Source organism: Chiroxiphia lanceolata, chromosome 4, assembly GCF_009829145.1.
Source record: "Chiroxiphia lanceolata isolate bChiLan1 chromosome 4, bChiLan1.pri, whole genome shotgun sequence".
NCBI classification, from domain to species: Eukaryota; Metazoa; Chordata; class Aves; order Passeriformes; family Pipridae; genus Chiroxiphia; species Chiroxiphia lanceolata.
The window spans coordinates 44,072,968-44,097,458 of NC_045640.1; positions in this window are offsets into that span (position 1 = coordinate 44,072,968).

The window sequence follows — 24,491 nt, forward strand, 5'->3', positions numbered from 1 at the left end:
GAGGAAGACCTTAACAGTTTTAATTATTAAGTCCAGTTGCACAAATGATGAGGGAAAATGTTTCCAAGCAAGGCCCAAAGTGCAGCACCACATCCCAAACCACTGATACCTCTTGTCCTTCGACAATATAGGGAAGAATGCTTCAGTTTCTTAGATCAAGACACAAAACTCTAATCTGCTATACCATTGGTTTATCACCAAATTCACAGTATATGAGGTCCTGAAAGCATAATTTTCAGGATATTTTAATATTACTTTATCGCTAGATGCTTTATTTTAAGACTATCAGGTTTTCCACAGTTATTGCTAATATATGGGTAACCTCCAGAAACATCAACTTACTCCCTGGTGTTTTTGCAAACAAATTTGTTCTGAGTGCACTACATTGGTTGTGCCCAGAGACATAAAGGCATCCTCCTTGTGATTCTTATTAGAACTTCAGTTTCAGGCCACAACTGCCACTACTGGTTTTGCCTACACCCACCAGAAAAAAAAAGCCAAACCAAAAGCCACACGTAAGAAAATCCAAAGCCACCCACTACACTTCGACTTCAATGAAGGTGTATGCTGTGGGGCACTCCCCAGTCTTGGTCCCCTAATTTCCAGGGGAAGTAGCGTTCCTGAAAAATGCCACACTTCCTTCCACCCAAATCCTCACACCCTTCATGTGGTATCCAGATTTGGAGGGCAAGGGGTTGTAGAAGAGAGAATGATGCCCTTTTAAGACCTTCCCTTACATGGAAGAGGAACGTGATGTGGAATGTACCTAGGGGATTTTCCTTTAGTAATAACAGAATGTAAATTTTAATATAAAAACATTAAAAGAGTCAAACTTCTTTCACAACAATTTACATCCAAGACAACGTTTGCCCCTTAAGCAGTTACCCAGGACTAACAAGGGTAAGGAATTAAGTACAATACGTGACAGTAGAACATGGTATTGATTCCCATGTTGAAATAAAATACAACAAAAGAGAGTACTAATTAAAGCATGAGAGAAAACTGAATCTGCAAAAAGTTACTGATACCTAAAAATTCATACACTTATGAATATGGATATTGGATATTTTCGAGAAATAAAAGATTAGAAAAAATCCAGAGAATAAAGAAAAAGTCCTATCTCTATTTAAAATAGAAATGAAAACTGAAAGGAGATTAGTTGACCTCTACAGCATTCAAACTGCTTGAATTATTTCTATGCACAAACAGACAATGCTGAGCATCCATGACAAGAGCATCGCAGCACAACTAAATAATTTATGGTACTGAGAGTGACAATAATGTGACTTTTATATAAAATAAGCAATTAAGACTGCTCCTGATAAAAATAAAAGCAAAGTAAAACACCACAACCTGCTCTCTGCAGAAAAAAACCCCAACCAACCAACCAACCAAAAAAACCCAACAACAACAACAAATCTCCCAAAAACCAAAAAAAACCCCACAATAAACCAATTCAAACCCAAACTAATATAAATCTCCATATCTAATAATAATGCAGTAAAAAGCTTCAATTCATGGTTTGTAATAATTGGATTCTGTGAAAAAAAAAAGAAAATAATTCACTGGCATAAATAAGGTAGCTATTACCAAGTTAATAATTTTTTACTTAATACATTTTTGTAAAGTTTGTGATTAAAAAGAAGTTATGTGGTTTCTAACAAGTTTGGTAGTTTGCATCATGCACTTTACAGATTCAGGAGTTTGTTCAATTAATACGGTGTGAATTGTGTGTCCTAAGGTGGATCATCAAAAATTGTTATCATATGCTAGGATATTCCTTAGAGAAAAATTAGAATAAACTTAAAATACTGATCCAGTTTAAATATGTATAAAGTCTTAAGCATTACTCCAAAGGAAGGTTATCTCCTAAGTGGAAATTCAGAATTAAATCCAGCAAATACTTGAGCAATGAGGTCAATAAACTACTAAGGACAGCTATTCAAGTGCTCTAGGCAAAATGAGTAAAATGATGTGAGCCAGAAATATTTTATTGTGTGAACAACACTGCAGTTAAAATTGATTAAAATAAAAGAAAAATAAAATTTAAAACTTACAATGTAAAGCACAGTTCGTAATTAGTTTAGTTGTTCCAGGTTGTTTCAACACATCTGCAATGGTTTGAAAAATCTTCCCCAAAACTATAAAACAATCAAAAAACAAATACAATTAGTAAAAGGAAGGCAAATCACCAAAAAGCACACAAAAACCCCCTCACTTAGAAGACTATTTCAGGTCAACTTTGTGATGACATTAACTCTGGTTTCTTAAAGAGAATGTATGCAAACCTGATATTCAAGCTGCTGGAAAACAGTTCCTTCCACTTACAAAAAATATTCAAAAACAATGAAAGAGGTTAAGGAATGCTACTACCACAAATAGACATATATTTACTTAAAATAAGATTGTTCCCTAGTTCATGTTGCAGTACTACAATTCATTAGATCAGGAAATCAAAAGGCAACTTACCTGTCAGGAATGAAAGCAGCCCAATTTTCCTTCCCATGCATCACAAACAATTTCCATGGGCCTTACCCTGAAAGACAAGTGACAGGGGCTTGGGATAATGGAGTTAATTTCCTTCAAATATTCTTTTTTTTAATATGGTTCAAAATACATTTTACCATCAGCAGCATGGTTTTCTGTACATATTAAGTGGCAAAGAAGGGTTCAAGAAAGAAATTCTTTCTCTTTGTAACATATGCCTGGGCAAAACTAATTTCTATAGTAAGATAAGCAAAAGAATAATGATATGACAATTATTGTCCTTAAACTGTTAGGTTAGATTTCACTATTGCTTACTAATAAGAGTACTGGAATACAATTTATGATGTGCCTGCTTTTAGAGATTGTTAACATCTTTGATTACACTTGAAGTCAGTGAGGTCTAAAATTACACAAAATGAGAAAATAACGATTAATTCCTGCAAATGCATTTGCAAGTACTCAATAAATCCCGATCAATTAAAGAGCAGTTAAACTGTGTTTGCAGGCAAGTGTGTTTATGAACACCATAGGCTTAGATTATTTGGCTAAGGCACTGTAATTATAAAACAATCCCACTCTATACATAATTTTCATCTTCATATAAAGTACGTGCTTTATAAAAATTAGTTTAATACTTATAGATTAGTAATATTAAGAAATCAAGTCTGACAAAAAACATAGAAATCTCCTTATTGATTGTTCTGTCTGAAGATGTATGGCAAGCCTAAACAGAAATATTTCTTGTTCTGAAAAGCAGCTATAGAAATACACAAGTCATTATGCACGATGTTTTGCAATTAGTTCCAACTTGAGTAACAGAAACACAAAAGAAAATAGACTAATTGTTTCATCCTCTTGTGAATAAAATGCAAGAAAATGCTGAAGGCTGACATGAAATCATGAGGTTATTGGGTAAAACCTGGATATAATGTCAGTATTTTCTACCCTGCAGGTAAAACAAATACTCAAAAATACACAACTACACAACTATAATTTAAATTTTTCTGACATAAAATAGAAATCAAGAGGTCTTTCTATTCTCACACAGACTACAACACGTACTGACATTATGTTAGAAACTGTTAAAATTTTCTGTTTATGTCAGATTAGAAAAGCAAAGCATAAAGAAATGCACTGAAAAGAGGATTCCCTTATCCTACACATATCCCCTTTATTATCCTCATTGTATTATAAAAGTAATGTTACTTTTTCTGGAAGCAGTCATTAAGAACTATAGCAATTTCTTAACACAAACTCAAAGCCATGATGTTTTTCTTAATTCAAGGAGTTACAAACTTCAGGAACTAAATACAATTCCTTGCTTTTTACTGTAAGAGATTTATGCTGAGCTCCCATAAAACATTTCAAACAAGAGAGCGGAAAAAAGGGGGACTGGAATTTATTTCAGAATCTGCAGTAATTTACAGAATTTACTCAGCAGATTATCTTTAGCAGAGTCTTCCCAGCATAAAAAGAAATAGTCCTGAAATTATATAAACTTTCACGTTAATATATTGTGTCATAACTTGAAAATTACTCATTACTAGAAAGCTCAGATAAGTTCCATTAAAGGTTTCCATTTCTGCAGGCTTTAATGTATTTCTCATACACATTCCAGAATAATGCTGGTCATAACTTTTTTCAGGCACTGACTCACAGAACTCTTGCTTTAACACTACCCGTGGCAGCATACATGACTAAAACCATACAAGAAACACCTGAGCAAAAATGTTCTGATTTTCATACTCTCCTCAACGCCACTACTAATTTTGTGTAACCTCGAAATAAAAATGTCTCTGAAGCCCCATTGATGGGGACCTAGCTGCCTTGTCTGCTGATCTGTAAAAGCTCACTAAATCACAAAATGAAACAGAAGTCTAAAGAAGAGTCAGTAGATACAGAGACTGCCTCTAGGCCTCCTTCTGATCATGCATTACCTCCAGTGCTCCTGCTAACTTCTTGCCAGCTTCTCAATAGGTCTCCCTAGGTCAAACAAATGCCTCCTGGAAAAACAGGGTGCCAGCAGGTCATTTTTCTTTAAACTTATTACTGCTGAATACATTAGCTCTGATGCATAAAAAGCTGTGGACAGTACTGTTTCTATAACTTGAGAGTATACTGTGCTGAGCAAATGTGGTTTTTTAATAGAAATCCAAAACTTCTGAATACAATGAGTTGTCATACCCCTTCAAATCATAAATGGAAGTCGGCTTCCTGTGACTCCTGTTCTCCTTCTGCAAGTAAATGCAGCTCCACTTCTGCTTACATCTTCCACAATGACTATACTTACTGCCTCTGTCCACCACAGGAGCATAGTGCCACAAGACTTCTTAACGAGAATACTTTAAAAATAGAAAACAAGAACAATAAACCCCAAACAAGAAAAAAGCCCCAAAAAGCAGAATTTAGGGAAAGTATCACCATTAGTTTATCCTCTGACAGTATATTTATGCCAACTGAAAAATACTTGGGTCTTTTCATTGCAGAGATGGAATGACATTATGCAATCTTGCCAAAGCAAAAAGATAATCCCAGGTCATCTAATTGAAACCACATGGTTCCCATAGGAACAGATCAGGCAAACAAATAATTTGGTGATGGACACAGCAGAAGAGCACAAACAGAACTGGGTAACTCAATGCTCAAGAAATGTTGTCTTGGTTGTAAAGGCAAGGTTTCCAGAACTTCTAACTAATGTGAGGATATTCCAACTGCCTAACTGATAGAAAAAGTAACTTCTGAGTTTAACTTTTTTTTCAGAATTACTTAAAAAATTTCATTATAAGTGTGATGCACAAATAATCACAGATGTATTAGAACACCTTTACTAAAGGTGTTACTTTACACGTTTGTTTGGTTTTTTCCCCACAGATTCTTGTTCCTTCAGACTGCTATGAAAAAAACATTTATTCAGGAAAATCAGTTCATAGAGCAGTACTCTGTATAGGATCTCTTCTTCTAGGCAGGTGATATCAGTTCAGCATGTGTCAGATCAACTGTGTAACCACTCTGAGCGCACAAAGCACAGGACTTTCAGATCTTGTGTATTCTGCAAGCATCAAAATTACTCATAGAGCAAAGATTCATCCTAACAAGTACAGTTGATATTTATAGATTGTCACAACATGCTAAACTCCCAAGGAAATGTTCCAAGTTCATTTTGTCTGAAAACGATTTGGAGGAGGATGAGGATTGAGACCACAGAATTGAGAGAGGAAGGACAGGATAAGTCCAGGACAACTTGGCTGTCATTTATATTACAATTTTCCAATCAAGTCAGTCTCTTAACATTAGTCTCTCTTAACATGAGATTTCTTTTTAGTTTTAATAAACTAAAATGTGATACAAAGTTTAAAGAAAATGGGGTTAAGTTTTGAATATTCTATTCATTACTTTATCTGATTTATAAAATATCAGTAGGGGCTGAGAAATGCAAGTGAATCAGCAGTTCATAAATTTTAGGGATTCTTTCCTGATGACATATCTTTTTCTGAAAGAAGGGGAGCAGCATCTTCGTGAAATGGTTTATCCACCTACACAGTTCTGGCAGAAAGACCAAACAGTACAACAAGCCCTTCTCAGGAAATCTGAGCATTAGGATGCTTTTCAGATATTCAAACCTGCTGGATTTATGAACTTACCCTTATTACCCCATTAGAAGCTTATTCAGCTCATCTTCTTCCTTCTGCCATGTTTTTCTGATCAATTCTGCTGAGAAAATAACAAAAGTTGTTTTTGACAACACCATCCACTCCAACCTGAGCTGAGCTGAAGCTGCCAACTAGAACTGGTGTAGAGAAGCAAGACCATGGGCTGAAACTGGCAGTTCGATTTTTAAATGCTGTTATCTGCAGTACTTCTGAAAAACTGAGCAGAAAGAAAGTTCAGTTCTCAGCATAAGCTGAGAAGAAAGATGGGACAGAGATAGAAGATTTATTCTGTACCCATTTTAACATTTCTGGACTCAAGCCCTAGAATTAAGACACTTACCTATAAAACAAAGAGGAAGCATCCATACAGGCATCCTGCAATAATAATAATAATAATAATAATAATAATAATAATAATAATAATAATAATAATAATAATGCAACACAGTCCTTACAACTGCTAAGACTGTGTTCAATTGCTTCTTAGTCTGAAAGCGAACTGAAATTAATTCTCATCAACTTAGGATAAACTGACAAAACTATGCTCTGAGTTCCAGGTAGCCTCCAACCAGTTTTGCATAACTGTAAATATTGCTGTAAGGAATTATCTTCCTCTTAGAACAGATATGAACCATCCAAGGACCATAAATACTCCTCAAAAACTATACTCAGAGCACCTAAAAGACATAGAAAACTCAGAGGTAAAATAGAGCAACAGCTGCAGAGTTGACTGCACAGACAAACATCTTGGATTCCAGTTAGCAGAGAATTTCAAAATCTGTTTTCATCAAGGTTATTAAGCATGTTCCTAAATACTCTGAAAAACACTAGGTAACACAACCAACACTAAGTTAAACAGACTAATTCCACAAACCAAGGTTTAACTCCTTCTCTCAGTAAGCTGCAAAACCAAAACAAACCAATCAAAAAAACTCAAAAGAAACAAAAGTAAAAAGCTCAAATTATCACAATTTTCAGATCTTCCTATTCAGATTTTAGGCCAAGCCATAACTTAGGGAAAATGGAATTATTTCAACTTGCTGGAACTAGTTTTATCACAGTAATTTTTAATAATAAGAACTAGGTTTAGAATTAAAAAGGAATTATCATTTATATCACTAAGATATGAATCAATGTTGTTGTTGATTTTTACCAACCTATTCCAATGGTGAAGGGTACTTACTGAAGTGAATTTTCTCCCTGCCTGAATCAATATATATATGTAGTGGGTTGACCCTGGCCAGATGCCAAGTACCCACTAAAGCCACTCTCTCACTCTCTCTCTGCAACTGGACAGAGGAGAAAGAAAAAAAAATAGCTAAGGATTCATGAGTGGAGATAACAGCTGGGAGAGGTCAGTGACTGATTACCTTCGTGGGCAAAACAGATTCAAAGTGGGGATAATACTTAAATTTATTACTAACAGCATAAGAGCAAAAGAGTGAGAAATAAAACAGTCTTAAAAACACCTTCCCCCCACCCCTCCTTCCTCCAGGGTTCTCCCTCCTTCCCCCCAGCAGTGCAGGTGGATGGGGAATGGGGGTTATGGTCAGTCATTGTTTCTGCTGCTGCTCAGGGAGAGGAGTCCTTCCCCTGCTCCTGTGGGGTCCCTCCCACAGGAGACAGTCCTTGATGGACCTCTCCAGCGTGAGTCCATCCCTTGGGCAGCAGCTCTTCCCAAACTGCTGCCCCATGGGTCACTCCTCCATGGGGTGAAGTCCTTCAAGGATGAGCTGTACCAGCGTGGGTCCCCCACAGGAGCCACAAGTCCTACCTGGGAAAAACCTGCTCCAGAGTGGACTTCCCTCTCCATGGACTGCAGGCCCCAGCAAGACCCTGCTCCATGTTGGGCCTCCCACGGGGTCACAGCCTTCTTCATGCATCCACCTGCTCTAGCATTGGCTCCTCCATGGGCTGCAGGTGGGTCTCTGCACCCCGATGGTCCTTCATGGGCTGCAGGGGCACAGCTGCTCCACCATGGTCTGCACCACGGGCTGCAGGGCCTCAGCTCTGGAGCCTGGAGCACCTCCTGCCCCTCCTTCTGCACTGATCTTGGTGTCTACCTTGTTATTCCCATGTTCTCACTCCACTCTTCCCTGGCTGGAATTCTTTCTGCACAACAACCTTCTGTTCTTAAATATGTTATCACAGAGGCGTTACTATTATTCCTAATTGGCTCAGCCTTGGCCAGCGGCAGGAAGTCCGTCCTGGAGCCGGCTGGCATTGGCTCCACCGGACAGGGAAAGCTTCTAGCAGCTTCTAACAGAAGCCACTTCTGTAGCCCCCTCCCCCCGCTACCAAAACCCAGCCACAGAAACCCACTACAATATATTAGAAGCACCTCTCACAAAAAAAGTTCCAAGTAACAGGCAGGCAAAAAAATAAAATATGTGGAGGCAATGGGATAAAAGCAATCATTGTTAACGTATAATTAAAACACCCATTGAAAACGAGATTTGAATGCAAAAAACCAATTTTTCTTCAGTTTTGTACATTGTCTCCAAGTCTCTGTGTTCCCAGTCTAGCTCCGAATGATCAAAATGTTGTTTTAAAACACTGAAGTGCTTCACCATTCAAGAATGTTTCTTTTTCCATTTTCATGCCAGTCAAAGCTATTTGGACTCAATTTTACTAAACTGCTAGCAATTAGAGCTGCATTTTTAGGTGAATAAATGTCTTACAAACAGACGTCACCCAACTCTGTATAGAATACTGGCTTCAAATGTGAACCCTCTTCTATAGTACACAGGGCACCAATGGGCACTATGTACCCAGCCCTTCAGACAGTCCCCCAGTCTGCTCCCAGTTCAGATCACTCATGCTGTTCAGGGCCTAATTTAATTTCTTCTCATCATCATCATGGCTAGGCTTCACGATCGAAGATTTGGGAAGGCACTATCCACATTTGCTACAGAATTTCTTCTCACTGTTAGTAAATTTCACCCCAAATGAACTAAAAGCAGGTAATTTGTACACCTGTTAAGAGAGAGGTCTGGTTAAATTTCATACAGTCTGGAGCAAGAAGCTATTGAAATGCATCATATAGTTAATGTTTAAAGTGACCAGAAGAAAGATACTCTAAATCAAAGAAGAAAACAAGTGGGAATGAGTGTCGCTTTCACAAATCCACTTAAGATAGACATTCATAGTATTTAAACTTAGAGGTGAAAGATGACTAGAATAAGTATTTGTGGGTTTCCCTCATTTTCCTTAAATTTGCCACCAATGTTTACTTTAGAGTATTCCTGTTTAACTAAACTTCACAATAAACTGACTTTGTTCATCTATGAGATTTATGCATTTCTTCATGCTGCAATGACCTCACGTCACTATTGTGTATTTAGTGATAAGAAGGTCTCATTCCAGCAATAAAGCCATATGGAATACATTACTCAAAGGCCTATTAAGTAGAAAACATTCAGCACTTATTTACCGCATCGAGGGAACAGAGTCCTTAAAAGGTTATTTAGACTATAGCATGGAGACTAAAATATACCCAGTGTCCCATTGATTTGACAGCTTGCCATAACTGTCTCATATAGTCTTAATTAGAACACAATACATATACACACATAATGTCTTCTGGGAAAACATTCCCAATTATGAAAAGCCACAAGAAGAACAGCACAGCTTTTGACAGCTGGAATGCACATATTGTCATAATCCTGCTGGATACCTACTGTAAGTGAAAGGTATGCATCTTCCTGAAGCTCCGAAAAGTAATGTCAGATTGAATAAAAGTCAGTGTTGTAGGCCAATCCACCTGCGTGACACAGCTTTTTGATGACTCCAGGTTTTGCTGAGGGGGAGGAAGATTGTTTGCCATTTTTCTCTACCAATATAACTCATACATCTATTCAAATCAGAAACAGGATTTGAGGGAAGAAAAAGCTTTTCATGTCTTCATCTCCACTGAAAATATAACAGCTCCACCTTGAGGCAGGACCGAGTGAATGTCAAGGTGCAGTCAAGCTGAAGACGCATTACAGCCTACGGTCAGCCACAACCATCTAAAACATAGATTGACATTTCTCAGTGTCCCTTTTTGCTTATCTTCTTAGCATAACAGAAGGCATGTGTGTACATGGTGCATGAGTTTGGACAAATTTGCTGAAAAAAAAATTAAATATATATCAAATAGGCACCAGTTTTACAGAGCATCTCCCGGGGATGATGCAAGTCAAGCACAGCAAGGCCTGACAGAAATATTCTTTCAGGAACAGGAAGTAGTCAAGCTTCTCTCCAAGAAGCACATCCAATTAAATTTCAAACCATTAATTTCTTCATTATTGTATTCTTCCTAAATGAGGAGTAAAAAGATGAAGACATTTCAATGTCTCATCTGAATCACTATTCAAATATTCTGAGTTAATCAACAATTTCAATACACTGCTAAGCAGTGCCAGTAAGTAATCTGTTCTTCAAGTATTAATGACATTATTTATTTTCGAATAGGTTATTTTAAAAACTTAAGTGCTAAATATCAACTTGCATATTCTTCAGGCTACTTCAGGAATTTTATTTTTAATGGACAATGTATCAGTATTTAGAACCTTTCTAGTAAATTCAAATTATGTCAGTTAGATTGGCAAGTCAAGACAGACATAAAACCTCTGTCGCATTTAAATGAATGTTGATTAGGGTAGTGAGATAATTGATTATGGCATGTATAACAGATTTGGTTGAAGACTATCAGTAAGTGAGAAGAGTATTTGCAGCAGGAAATCAGAGCCAGCTATACCTGTAGAACAAAACTATGACAGAACAATGGAAAAAAATCATCATTAATGGCGTTTGCAGCTATAAAGAGGGCACATAAGTAGTCAACTTTAGTAAAGACTGGAATTAACTATTTGTGCTGGTTTTAGCTGGGATAGAGCGAATTTTCTTCACAGTAGCTAGCATGGGGCTCTGTTTTGGATATGTGCTGAAAACACTGTTGATAATACAAGGATGTTTCAGTTACTGCTGAGCAGTGCTTACTCAGAGCCAAATCATTCTCTGCTTCTCACAGCATCCCACCAGCAAGGAGGCTGCGGGTGCACAAGAAGGTGGGAGCTAACACATTTGGGACACCTGACTCCAACTGACCAAAGGAATATTCCATATGGCATCACAGTCAGCATATGAAGCTGAGGAACGAAGGAATGGGAGGACATTCAAAGTGATGGTATTTATCTTCCCAGATAATCATTACACAAAATGGATTCCTGCTCTCCTGGAGATGGCTGAACACCTGCCTGCCCATGGGAAGTAGTAAACAAATTCCTTGTTTTGCTTTGCTTGTGTGCACAGTTTTTGCTTTCCCTATTAAACCGTCTTTATCTCAACTCACAATTTTTCTTACTTTTACGCTTCCAATTCTCTCCGCCATCCCATTGTGGGAGCAGGATGAGGGGGAGTGGAAGTGGCTGTATGGTGCTTAGTCATTCACTAGGGTTAAACTGCAACATCATTCTGGAAAAAACAGAAAGAAAAGCTATGGGGAACTGAGATGAAGACAGCTTTGAAACTTGTTAAGAAAGTTATTTTGCGGGTAAGAAATAAGAGAGATGAAAAGAGGCTGAAAATTTGTCTTGCATGGGAGTTCTGCCATTAAGACTTAAGTAGGCAATCTCACCCTCGGGATATGGGTATGACTCATTCCCTTAATTTTCAAATGTATAGAAACCCTTGTCATGACCTTAGCAGCACTGACAAGAATTCTCTAAGACTGTAAGTATTGTAAAACAATTGACCCAATTTATATATTAATTTCATCTAATAATCATTGAAGACAATGAGAAACTTCATTAAAAAGCCATTTTGCTAGTTCCAAGATGACAGGAATATCAAAGAAACTTTCAACTTGGATAAACAGGAGATAGTTCACTAAATTATTTAAGTGAAGATTAATATATAAATGTATTTATAAAATAAATTTATAAAATAAAAATGTATTTCAAGTCTCTTAATCTTTTGTAGCCCAAACTATGACTCTCTAAAAAAGATGCAGGGTAAGCCTGTTGACTTTTTTTGCCAATTTCTAACTTTATTAAGGGAAACTCAATGTTATCATGATGTGAAAATGCAGCACAAAAATAAGCATTTAGTATGATTTAAAAATCTGTCAGCATCCATAATTTGCAATGCAATCCCCTTTATGGTTTATTAAAATTAGTGTTAGTGAAACTATTTTATTCTATACAGCTGAACAGCCTCATATATATTTATGACTGCAACAGATGTTTCTACGAGCTCATTTAGATTGCTTTTCCTTACATTCCCCTCAGCTGATGAGGTGCCCTTCTATGTTACAAGGAATTCCTTTTACATCAGAATGGTACAGCTGGCTAAAAACACCATCTGCACTCATAAATGCTTGGATTGTATTTAGCCACAATATACAGAACCTGAGAATGTCTGCTGAAAGCTGGAGATGAAGTTTTACATTATACTGGATGATATTTGCACACATTCAATTGGTAAGTCCCTAAATACTGTTTATGCTGTCAAAATAACTCAAAGTAGGATTTTACCAGCATTTGTTTTGTGGTGGCCATTTGGACCAACACATGTTCAACCTGTGATTTAAGCAATTTTTTTTCTAATCAATGTAGCTTGCTTTTTCTAAAGAGCAAATCATAAACAAAAGGAAGAAACTTACTCTTCAAATCATTTTTTTTAAGCTATGATTTTCAAAAACAGTTACATTGATAAATCCCATTAATAAGAGTGTAGCAATTCATACACAGTCTATAACATTATATACCACCTCAGTGCAGTGAAGCCCTAACCAACACTCTGGGCTCCCACTGCCTGGTAAACAGCATTCACAGCTTATTTCTAGAAATAGGTTTTAGGAGCCCTGATCCTCATAAGGCTCAATTAATTCCACTGTTAAACATGCTACTATCTCAGTAGTACAGTCACTTAGCCAAAACATATTAAAATCTATTTCAACTTACCTTTCCACCCACAGGACTCACTTTGGCTAACTACTTTAGTTCCTCTAACTAAAACAGATCAAATGACACATTAATACTCCTTGACTACATGAGTCCAAGCACTTGTTTTCTCACAGCTTTTCCTCCATCTCAAACTAATTTATTTTGGAAACATAGCCAGTAAAGTTGCTTCTGTATCATTGAAATAAGGAAAAAAGTGTTTATGTAAGCAGTTGCAGTGAAACACTACACAAAATTTAAAAGACATTTAGACATATTTTTAATTGATCTGATATTGAATCATTATTGATCAACAGACAGAATTTCAATCTGCAGCCTGAAAACTGCTTTACCTATATTTTAAGGAAGAAACAACTCATCCAAGAAAATTTGATATATATAATTTTACCCTTACTTCTGCAAACAGGTTTTTCAAGCAGTTCTTCTCGAGTGACATTTGCACTAGTTTTTTGGATATCAAAAGTTTGCCACAAGAAGAGGAGATAAAGCAAGATGCTAAGAAGTTTGCTGCAGAACACATGGTTCTCTGACAACTTATAAAGATCACTCACATCACAAAATATTACTATGTTTTGAAGCCTTACTATGTTGCTAACTTTTTTGTAAATATTGCATCTGTTCTGTAGCTTCTGCACACACAAAAAAGCTCCAAACTTCAAATATAATCATTAAGAAAAAAAATTGACTAATTCTTCTATTCAAATGTTATACTGAATCATTTCAATGCTGTCATCTGGACTCAGAGGTCTGTATTTTGCAGTTTTAATTTACCAGAGTTGTTAAAATTCCCTTTACTTCTATAAACTAAGAAGAACTTTGAAAATGCAACACATGGATGATTCAGTGATTCACCTTTGCAATAATAGTCAGTTTTGAAGGAAGCACATGCCTGGAACTTACAGTTTCTAAATGCCCTATTATACCTCTGGTAGATAATAATTTATTACTAATATATTAATTTAATATCACAGAGAAGTGCAACTTCAGGAGGACCTATGTACCCACAGTTTTGGTTGTTGTTTTTTGTTTGGTTGAGTTTATTTTGTTTTTAGCAATTAACTGTACTGAAGCTGAAACCTTCAAGGGTATAACAACGTTTCATATTGAAGAGTCAGTTTTGCACTACTGAAATACACAGGAGTACTAGTTTGTCAGTTTAAAAAGACCCTATTTTCCATCCTGTTCCACTAAGGGGAGACTTTATAAATCAAAAATATCATATGTAGAACCAGAAGGAATAAATAAATATCCACAAGGCACTTTCTTTCTTTTGTTCAGAAATGAATAGCAGCTCTAGTAACATTCCTTTGGTTTGCTTTTGTTTAACAGCAAACTTGAATTTGGAAATTTCTGTAAGAAGAGAAATTTATTGCAACATTTAAACATAAAAAAAAAAAAAATTTAAAAAAAGCTTCTCCAGAACTTTTGAAGAGGTTTACCTGTTACAAGCTGATGCCGTTCACATAACTTCTAAGTCAGCCCAGAATCTGACAGCTGTGCTTTGGTCACTGCTGGTCACTCACTTGAGATACAGGATTTAGTGTCAAATCATAAAGGGAAAAGAGCATAACTATCACATCTGTTTGGAGTTACACGCCTCAGTAAAAGAAATGTGTCCTCAGACAGGGAATTACAGTGGTTTTGTTAATTCTAAGAGTCTGATCTACTTAAGAAAGTACTATTGGTGAATAAGTGTCTGTCAAGGCTATCAAAACAAAGCAGAGCTAACATTAACATTTACAGTAGTGTCAAGATGTTGAGTCTACCTGTCAGATGGTAGTCTTGCCTAAGATGGATGCTTAAAACAAATCTCCTTGTTCCCCAACCCCTTTTTAGGGTGGTGACACAATCTACTTCTGAGCCAAGAACTGTCTATACCATACAACAATGGCATACCTTGCATTTTATTTCAGTAACCAAGAGAAAGCAGATTACACTTTTGTTATAAAGCAGTTTCACTGTCAGCTTTGAAAAAATCATTTCTAGCACAAATTCTACTTTCCAGAAATCAAGTGCTTGGAAAAAAAAATCTAAAGAAAATAAATAAATAGAAGATTTCCATAAAATCTTTCAGAATTCCATTATCTCCAGAATACCTCCACTGAAAATATGTATTTAATTTTTGGGTCCAACAGCTTTGAGCCTACCTTGTCCATCTCTCCACAAATTTATTTAGCCATGTTACTTACGTACTGCCAGTTTGCTTGTACTGATTTTTGGGGACATTGGTATTTTCCTTTAAGAAATGCTATTTCACATATAGTGCTAAACCTAGGGATTATATGAGGAGGATTGCTCAGTTCTGAGGTATTTAACAACTAGAATTCAGGCCACATATATATCACATGTTCAGAGGCTTGTATGGTCAATTTTATGCACTGTGAAAACCTTTAAAACATATTCCATTTGTGCCAAATTTAAGATTTTCTTCACATTCTGATGACAGGTATCAAATAGGCCAAGAAACTGTAGTATAAAGAGTTCAACAGATTCTTTCTGGGTCTGCAAACAGACTGAATAAAGATATAATTCTTATTACAATAAATCTAGAACTTAATTATGACACACTGAAGACTTAGGTTCTAATCTCTGATAATTTTATTCAAAATGTGCAAAAAAATTTGACACAATACAAAAGAACACAGGATGCAGAACAGGATGGATCTTCTAAACTGGAGTATATAATTATACTGATGGGGTTCAGATTAACAGCAACAAAAAAAAAGTGTGGTCAAGAAAATTATTATTGTGTCACATTTCATAAGAAGTTTCCTATGTATCCTCAAAGTTCATAAAATCTGAACGACTCTTTGCTAGGAGTATTTTCTTTTAAATTCAAGAGAATGCTGAAGCAGAGTTAGAATGGGAGACTGGTCTTGTTTTCAAACATTTCACTGATTTCAACAAAAGATGGTGCAGTAAAAACAAACCAGAAATTCTGTTTGCAGAATTGGTCTCATTAGCTCCAGATTTAAATGTGGAGTTAATTAGTTAAATTTATGAAAGGTCTTGAAATAATCAACTAAGATATAAAAAAAATCAGAAAATAAGTTATTCTGAATAGAACTATCATAATATAAAAAAGATCTTGGTCTAATATTCAGTATATGAAAACATTATTAAAATAATAATATTAAAACCACATCATTAGAGGAAGAATAATTATTGAATAATATTTGATAATATTTTAATATTTATCGTGTACCTTAGGATTTTATTTAAAGCTCCTGTAAGAGAAAAAACAAGCCTGAAAGAGAATGTGTACATCCTTACTGGATTACTAGAGCCCCAGCACATTACTGTGGATATCCAGGCAACCATTTACCTGCTGCTATCAAAAGAGAAAAGAACAGTTACCTTGGCAACTGCTGTATCTCATATTACACTGTGTTACTTCCAAGACAAAAACATGGCTTTAGGAGAGAGTTGTGAAGGACATTTGGCTTTTCCATTTTCAATGGCAATGTCCTCAGGGACATCAGAGCAGACTTATAAAGCTATTCTAATTCTCAATTAGAAAATAAATGCATTTTCATTATATGAAATGCAATGACAACTAGGTACAGTCTCCATTTTAGTAAATATATGGACCATAAAAGTTGTAGGGAGGATTTTATTCTGTTTACCTTTAATTTACATAGGGAAAAACTATTAATCAGATTCCTCAGGAGATTCATGTAATACCACAGGTGTTTTATAAAAAAGAATATAGATGTGTACTATGTGGCATCACTCAGTGACTGCATCACCCATGCGCATCAGATATGAGATAGAACTGCTGAGATTTTAAAGAGTTTCACAAGGCATATTTGTTTTATTACTAAATATTCAGGACTTCTTCCAAAGGAGAACAATACAGTTTTACAGAGAGTCTGACGAAATTAAGAAACCAAGAAGTTCATTTTAAAATGGTCTGAAAAGGTCACAGTTATTATGAAAATAAAAATTAACATTCTTGGCATGGGAAGCCTCTGTACTTCTACATATACTATACCTTACATTACAAGACTGGCACCCAGAATCCTAATTAAAAGTTCCATTTCAGACATTGACAGAGCTTTTAAAAAGTGATTTAAATAACAGGTTACAATGGTGTTATTCAAGTTATTTCATCCTAATGTTTTCTTAGTTTATGAGAATCTTAGCCTGAAACTATTTAAACTCATCTTAAGGAAAACAAAACAAAAACCCTTCACCTCTCTCAACCTTTCCATCATATAAATATATCAAAACTAAAGTCAGTGGATGAATCGGAACGTTTTGGTTTCATTTTAGATGTTTTCATGCATATATGCATGTTTTAGATCTGGAGACCTTAGGTACTGTTTTCCATTTACATAGTATGACACAATCTTCTAAGCTTCTCTGAAATCACATATAATCTAAAATAAGACTTCTCTTACCTTCCTAATTGACCACTGCACATTCTCATTATCTGTTCACGACACAAGACCTTAAAAAACAGAGTCATAAATAAACTTTTCCAGAAAACTATTACAAGTCAGCATATCATCATATCATCATCTTTTATGATCTTGCCTAGATATCAGAAATTCGGGGGGGGGGGGTTTGATTCCCACTGATTTGAAGTAGGGATGCACTTCTCCCATGTCCCAGATTACTGACCTATTTTTTGGATATTTCTAAGTAAAACTTTGTTTCTTACATGTCTAGACATGTTCTACTTTATATAAATAGTATAGTTCAAATTATTGTGCTTTTATGCAGAAAATAAATACTCTTGTTTTATTATGTTTGCTATGGCTTATTAGTGTTTCTTTTCCGGTTTCCTTTTAGTCTATGGATAAAATACCAAAGAAGTTTATGATTCATGCAATTCCCTGAATAAGGAGCTAGTTTTCAGTGTTATTACCTACTACTTTTATTATTACTCTTACACTGGCTTTATTCTTCTGTTTATACTAGACAAGCCCCTGAAAATAGCAGCCCCTCTGTTTTGCAGTACTGCCACCAGTAACGTAGCTGGAGACAGGAGAACACCCCATGCCCAAGTTGGTGAGAAACAAAAGATAAAAATCAAAGATTTTATAGCCTGTGAAATTATTTTCAGTTTCTCTTTACAGTGCCTTTTATCTACAGTCTTGTGTTTTGCTGTGATTAGAGGTTAGTTCTCTTTTACTGTCCTGTCAATCCTTGCTGGAACCTTAGTGTGTTGGCAGCTACTGCAGGAGGCCATGCCAACATGAAGTAAGGTCAAAAGCAGGCTTTTTTGAACAGTTCTTTCCAACAAAGACTCATTCCATGCTATAATTTTGAGCAGATACTCTTCATATGACAAACTAGAAGGATCAACCAGGACCTTAGCACTGCTTGCAACAGCAGAGCTATATTTGAGAGTATTAACAACAAATTATTTCATACTACTCCTACTTACTAGGATCATATTAAAGTTTGTATTAATGCTTTCACTCAGAACTGGTATTATCAGTATTTCACTAATTTCTAGTTGTACAACCTACCCAATTCCATAAGGACACTTCTAACATACAGATAGAACTTCAGAAAAAGAGAATCACCTTCATAAAGGATTAAAAATTAGGAATATGAGTTAACATCTGTATATTTTATCTTGCTATACTCTTAGATGAAAGAGGACTGTTTATTTCCACACCACACTACGTGCTTTAGCTTTCTTTGAAAGAACAGAGCTACTTCTTAGTTTTTAAAGAAAAGAAGACCCCCATGCACAAAAACCCCCCTGTATTAAGTTAAAAGATTATTCAAAAGACTGCAGTTGTCCAACAGTCAGACCAAGATTTCCCAGGCTAGATTGAAGAGAGGTAATACAGCAATCCTACAGCTCTTTAAAGGTCTAATGCATACACCTTACACACATTAGTATAGTTATGCCTGTTTTATGAGCACGTTAACTACAGCACACAGAAATTAAGCATCTGTCTCATCACTGTTCTGTCATTAGAGTAAGAGTAAAGAGAACCTACATGCCCTACATTTCAATCTCATACTTTACTAAGCCATACTTCATCTGATTGTAGCATTATTAGTTGCTCTGCTTTACACAATCATTGATGACAAAGGACTCAAAATCAAATCTAAAGTTATTATATACAAATGATACCACAAAACTCAATTTTAACTTCACTGAAGTAAGAAAATAGCTGACAACAGGAGCCATCCAGTCTGATGTGTCTCTTAATCTCCATAAATGTATTAAATAATCAGAAACCAGCCTTAGGGCTGCTGCTACATTAAGTGAGTCAATGAAGGATGTAGATATTTCTGATACTGACAAGAGCTAACACTTAAATGCAAGACTGCAGAGCCAAAAAGTAAACAATAATTCATGAAATTAATTGAAATAAAAATGTTCAAGGCTGAAAGAACATGATTAAGAGTACATGGAATGATAAGCAGCATTTAAAAAAGAAAAATTAGGTCCGTTGTTACCACAGCATAAAGCAAGGATAGCACGATATTACTAGTGCAATTATGTTCCCAAATACTTTCCAGTTCTGAAATAATTTTAGTAACCAATGGAACATATAGTACCTGCAAGTTATGCTCAACTGGCAAACTATAAAAAATTATTTTTAAGAGTTTTGGTTTGGTTTTAGGAAAAATCTAGTAGCCACTAATTTTGGAAAATATTACTTAGTTAATTGCAAGTCATTCAACATTCGCTTAATTATTCCATGCTGCATGTTTCTCCAAAAGACTAGAATCAACCTTTGCTGAGGAGGAAAATATTACTATTTCCATATCCTTTAGCTTGGACTCTTTGAAAGTCACATCTAAATATCCCAAGTTGATGGCTTCAGAATGTAACTTGCACAATGCAAAATGCTGCCACTTATTACACACAAAGTTCTTATTAAACACAAAGTATTACCACATTCAAGTGTTCCTATTTTCCTCCTAAACTAATCACACTCCTTGCAAGTTTCACATAAACTGCATTTGTTGTTGGTCACCTCCTTTCTTTGTGTATTTTCTTCGATAGCTTTTTGTGTGATTTTTTAATAGCAATGGCCTATCAAGAAAGTGGCTCAGCCTCAGTGGTAGCAGTGCTTCAAATTCATCAACAGAACAGAAAGCAGCTCTTTGTCTGTAGAAAACAAAATAGTTTTTTCTTGATAAACCTATTCATTAAAACTGTTTTGAACTTCAATCAGTTTTACAGTATTCTCCAATTTCCTTGTCTCTTGCATAGATACCTGTGGGGCCAGTCTCGGATGTCACAAGTCAATTAAAAATATACTTTTAAGCTGAAGAAAAGTATACTTCTAAACCTGAAGCAAAGATAGGAGTATTTTTAATTGGCTTATACTAAGTTCCTTATTTTCAAGCTCTGCAAAAATACTATTGCTGAATATCCATTCTAATTTAATTTATGGCCCGAAGAAGATGAGATGAGGTAATTGAGGTGCTACTGTTTCAGTATTGAATTTCAGTATTGGGCTTCTTGTCAGTAAAGCCATATTCTTGTTTTTCTCACCAAAAAAAGTATAATAGATTTGCCTTAAAAATATTCAGGGGCACTGTCCCACAGGCTCTTCCAAATATCTGTACTTGTACATCATATACTCTACATAAAATTATGTGACACACTTTAGGGGTATCTCTTAGCAAGAACAAAGCGCTTACTCAGACAGTTTTCAAAAACCTGGAGAACACTACTTTAGGAAGAAATTAAGAGTTATTTCTTTCTTGCTGAGATTCTTCAAAAAATAAGAACTTTTCCTCCTCAAGTGTTAATCACTTTCTTCTCTTACTTGACACTTTGGGTCACAATTCTGTTTGGCACCCTCTAATAATTTCTACAATAGACAGTTATGGTATCACAGAGGTATAACTTTTTAGTGAACAATAAAGCAGACTATCTGAACTCCTCTAGTTCTGTGCTCATTCTAATATTTCTGCTGATTACCAAAGATAAATAGAAAGCCAGTTCTTACATCACAGGGCAGTTTACAGGTTTCAGAAACAAACTGTTAGCTGAGTTGGCACTCTTAGCCTCACTGCAGAGCAACTAGGAATTCTTTTTACCTATGCTTACAAAACCCACGTTCAGCACAGTTCTGGGATACAAAGGAACACTGCCAGAAGTTTTAATTCATGCCAGCTGTGCACTGGCCTGCTAGGATTGTCACTCAGGTTTAAAATAAAACAAAACAAAAAAACTCCAGCAATAAACCTTGTTTAGTTATGTCCTGGTTCCAGCCAGGACAGAGTTAATTTTTTGCAGTAGCTGTGATGGGGCGTGGCTAAGACACAGAGGTTATTTTATACCACCTGGAATCATCTGAGAGAAAATGTGGTGGGGAAGAGCTGATCAGTATTGTCAGGTACTTTCTGTGTAAATTGTTTCTTCATCTTATACCTTTTGTTATTAATATTGTTGATGTTACTGTTGGTTTTCTTATCTCACTGCTGTTTCCAGTAAATTCTTCTTGTCTCAAGCTATGATCTTTGCCTTTTGTGCTTCTAATTGGAGGTAGAAGAGGGATGCGAGTGGCAGCTTGGTTTTAGTGGAACTAGTGTATTGGAGAATACCATTCCTAAACTACGACAAGGTAATATTTTAATTTTTAAGCAAGAAAAGGTAAAATATACATATTAAGGCAAATACCACATAAAATTCAAAAAAATCCCCAAATCTTTCAACCAGCATCCAGGGTTTTTTTCCCTTCAACACTCCAGTCTTGTGCAGCATTTATGAGATAGAGCATGATTCTCACAGGTGCATATATACATGGGATTTTATCAAAATCTGACCAGATTTCATTCTAAATTGTGCTGGAATAGTCACTTTATGTTCCAAACTAAAACAGCAGCAGTGCAATTACCTTGTAGTAATTACTTTTTCCAACACTAAACCTAAAACCAAGCTGTTCATATCAAACCCTTCCATTACTCCCCAGAAAACATGCTGGAGCTGTTACACCAGTTTCTGTGTAATAAAGGTCATTATCACAGCTCTGCATCTTTGAAACATTAACCAGAAGCAGAAAAAAGATGGTGAGCAGTATTAAAATCTGCTACTTAAAAAATAATGTTTCCAAATAGATTGCAGAGCTTGGATTATGTCTGATAGTTCTAACAGCTTGCAGCAACTGATTCATAATGCCATCAACACTTTCACTGCACAGGAGCTGAAAATGGACAGGTTGTCCTGTTCCATTTTGGCTCACTGAGGAATTTTTGCTGATGAGAATGTTGAACCCAAACCATTGTTTTAATTGATTCAATGCTCGAAAGAGAAGCATCCCTACTAAATTATTCCTCCTTGCCCCATAACTTTCAGCTGTGCACCTGTAACAGTGGAATCCCAGCCTGTTCTCTCATATCATAGTTAGGCTGAAGCAAAAATACCACATCAATTATTCTCCGCATTTTTTTCCACAACACATGGGGTTTCAGGCCACAGCTGAAACAAGGGGTTCTCAAAAGTACAAAACATACTGCTTTTTCTCACTTACTGTCTCAAATTTTTCTACATTGTCTTAAATTAAGGTGTGATATAGAAAGGACACCAAGATGTTGATAACATCTGGACAGCACACAGACAGCATGCCTAAGCAGCACTTGGAAGAATATTCTATGAAGTATATTGAATCTAAAGAATCTAGTGTTAGTGAATCACATACCCCCCAAAAATTCAGGTGCCAAGCACACTGCTTTTGCATTTTTTTTTCTGAGGATCTCCAGTCTATTTTTCACTGTTCATATTCTTATGTGAAAGCCTTAAACATATACTATACTTAAGCCTTAGATCTGTTACAGTAAACTGTATGCCCCACAGCACACAAAAGTTCTCCAGCATCAGGAAGAGAAGGAGCAGTACAAACACATTCTGAAAAGAAACCGTTGTTGTGACAACAGACTGAAAGTCTTTGAGACCATGTAGGCAAACTATTAATCCCACTGTTGTTACATATTATGTATTGCACAATATAAGACCATTCAAGCAAACCTTCCAATCAAGCATAAACACTTCAGCTTATCAAGGTTTTCACTATACCTCACAGCTTTTTGGGGGATATTTTTCTTCCCCCTTAAGCAAAAACACACAGTAACCTTAGGCTAGGTTTATCGCTCAAGTCTCCCTTTCTAATGACTACTTCTATCCTTAATCCATTTTTCACATTACCAGGTTAACAGAAGAAGTACAGTCTTCACGAAGCATGCAAATATCACCTCTCCAAAGAGCCAGAGGTGTATCCATGATGAGCAAAGGTGAAGAGCCCAGCCCAGGTCAATGGATGCTGCACTGGGTGCTAAATCTACTATGCACCAAAACAGCTAAATTCTCAAAATTGAATTAATGTTGTTTCTCTCACTTTATATGAAGTTCGATTTGAAACTCAGTGAAACTTAAGAACATAAAGTGAACCAATACACAAAAAATAGCAACAGCAAATAAATAGAATCAAATGCATTTGACTTCAAAGAAGAAAAATTTTCACAAAAATACACAGCTTTGAGAAGCACCTTACTTTAGAACATTGTAAGTCCATTTTTATTAATATCAGTTCTTGGACGGTACTCACAGAGTTAAAAGGCATATTTACAACCTTTTCTACAAAATGGTTCTATTTGCTTAAGTGCCATAAGTAGAATCCATCTGCAGTCTTAATATTTAAGTGCAAGTGGATGATATTTATTCAGCTAGTACATTTTTTCTGACATTTATATTACCTCAGAGGACAACACTGCCTTTGGAAATTCTATTTCAGATTGAGCTAATTGAACTTTCGAAGGCATGGTAATCATGTCATGAATCAGCACCATTGGTTATGACTTTGAAGGGGTGACGTATCATAGAAATTGATTTTTTTTTTCAGTCTCAGTGAAAAGGAATCAAGTTGCATAAGAAAATAAATTAACTTTAAGTGAACCAGACTGCTAGAGGTATAACCTCTAAATGTCCCACTCTCGCAATGCATGTACACGCACACACTTTGAAAATGGCTTGCCTTTATGAAAACAGCTAAAGCTATTCTAAATATAAGTTTACTGCTTCTATTGAACAGCTCAGGCTAACAGTAAGAGTATTTGAAGAACTAAATATATGTTATATTATAAAATATAACCTATAACATTATTTAGTTATATTACTAAATAATGTATACATTATACACTCAAGGTAAATATTTTGCTCAGAAGTAATCATTAGCTCTGGAGGTTTTCCCCTGAAAAGAACTGTGGGATTTAAACACAATTATTTGTAATTGATAAAGTTTCTTATCTAGAGGTCATTAACCTAAATCCAGATCATGTGAAGTAGCAAACAAGTACTAAATACAGTTGTCCATCTGAAAGGAATTGGTATTCTCAGAGAGGAATATAGAGATCCAATAAATCTGCATCTTCTATAAATAATATAATCCATCTCCCAACTGCCTCTAAAAAAGTCCACAGTGCA